Source organism: Rhipicephalus microplus, unplaced genomic scaffold (assembly GCF_043290135.1).
Source record: "Rhipicephalus microplus isolate Deutch F79 unplaced genomic scaffold, USDA_Rmic scaffold_314, whole genome shotgun sequence".
Taxonomy (NCBI): domain Eukaryota; kingdom Metazoa; phylum Arthropoda; class Arachnida; order Ixodida; family Ixodidae; genus Rhipicephalus; species Rhipicephalus microplus.
This window is the reverse complement of record NW_027464882.1, coordinates 17,501-19,207: the sequence shown is the minus strand read 5'-3', so window position 1 is coordinate 19,207 and position 1,707 is coordinate 17,501.

Here is a 1,707-nt window from a genome sequence, read left to right as displayed (position 1 = left end):
ACCTCGTCGCAGGATAAAAGAGGAAACAAAAAGTCTAAACAGCGTCTGCTGGAGCGAATGCGTAATAAAACAACAACAACAACAAAAAAAAAAACACCCGCGCTCAAGAAGTCTGCAATCACCACAAAAGGCGACTGTGACCGAGCAGCGTCAGCCGGGGCCGTGCGGAAACGGAAAAACCGCGACTACCGGGGCGTCGAGGCACCGAAAAATCCACTTCAGCCGCGGCGAAAAAAAAAACAAAAAGAAAGACGGAGGGGGGGGGGGGAACCACGTCTGCCGGGGCGAAGGAAAAAAAAAAACGCGTCTGCCGGGGCGAGCCCGGGTGCGGCACCACCGGGAAAACTGTGGCAAACAGACATGGCGATCGAGTGAGTGGGCCGCCAGCCAGGCTCAGCCAAAAAGTGCAAAGTCCGAACTGCGTCAGCCGGGGCGGCAAAAACCACGTCAGCCGGGGCGGCGCAAAAAACCGCGTCTGCCGGGGCGGCACGAAACCGCGTCAGCCGGGGCGGCGCGAAAACTGCGTCAGCCGGGGCGAAAGAAAAAAAAAAAAAAACGCGTCTGCCGGGGCGAGCCCGGGTGCGGCACCACCGGGAAAACTGTGGCAAACAGACATGGCGATCGAGTGAGTGGGCCGCCAGCCAGGCACAGCCGAAAAGTGCAAAGTCCGAACCGTGTCAGCCGGGGCGGCAAAAAACCGCGTCAGCCGGGGCGGCGCAAAAAACCGCGTCTGCCGGGGCGGCACGAAACCGCGTCAGCCGGGGCGGCGCGAAAACTGCGTCAGCCGGGGCGAGCCCGGGTGCGGCACCACCGGGAAAACTGTGGCAAACAGACATGGCGATCGAGTGAGTGGGCCGCCAGCCAGGCTCAGCCAAAAAGTGCCAAGTCCGAACTGCGTCAGCCGGGGCGGCAAAAAACCGCGTCAGCCGGGGCGGCGCAAAAAACCGCGTCTGCCGGGGCGGCGCGAAAACCGCGTCTGCCGGGGCGGCGCGAAAACTGCGTCAGCCGGGGCGAAAGAAAAAAAAAAACGCGTCTGCCGGGGCGAGCCCGGGTGCGGCACCACCGGGAAAACTGTGGCAAACAGACATGGCGATCGAGTGAGTGGGCCGCCAGCAAGGCTCAGCCAAAAAGTGCTAAGTCCGAACTGCGTCAGCTGGGGCGGCAAAAAACCGCGTCTGCCGGGGCGGCACGAAACCGCGTCAGCCGGGGCGGCGCGAAAACCGCGTCTGCCGGGGCGGCACGAAACCGCGTCAGCCGGGGCGGCGCGAAAACTGCGTCAGCCGGGGCGAGCCCGGGTGCGGCACCACCGGGAAAACTGTGGCAAACAGACATGGCGATCGAGTGAGTGGGCCGCCAGCCAGGCACAGCCGAAAAGTGCTAAGTCCGAACTGCGTCAGCCGGGGCGGCAAAAACCGCGTCAGCCGGGGCGGCGCGAAAACCGCGTCTGCCGGGGCGGCACGAAACCGCGTCAGCCGGGGCGGCGCGAAAACTGCGTCAGCCGGGGCGAGCCCGGGTGCGGCACCACCGGGAAAACTGTGGCTAACAGACATGGCGATCGAGTGAGTGGGCCACCAGCCAGGCTCAGCCAAAAAGTGCTAAGTCCGAACTGCGTCAGCCGGGGCGGCAAAAACCGCGTCAGCCGGGGCGGCGCAAAAAACCGCGTCTGCCGGGGCGGCACGAAACCGCGTCAGCCGGGGCGGCGCGAAA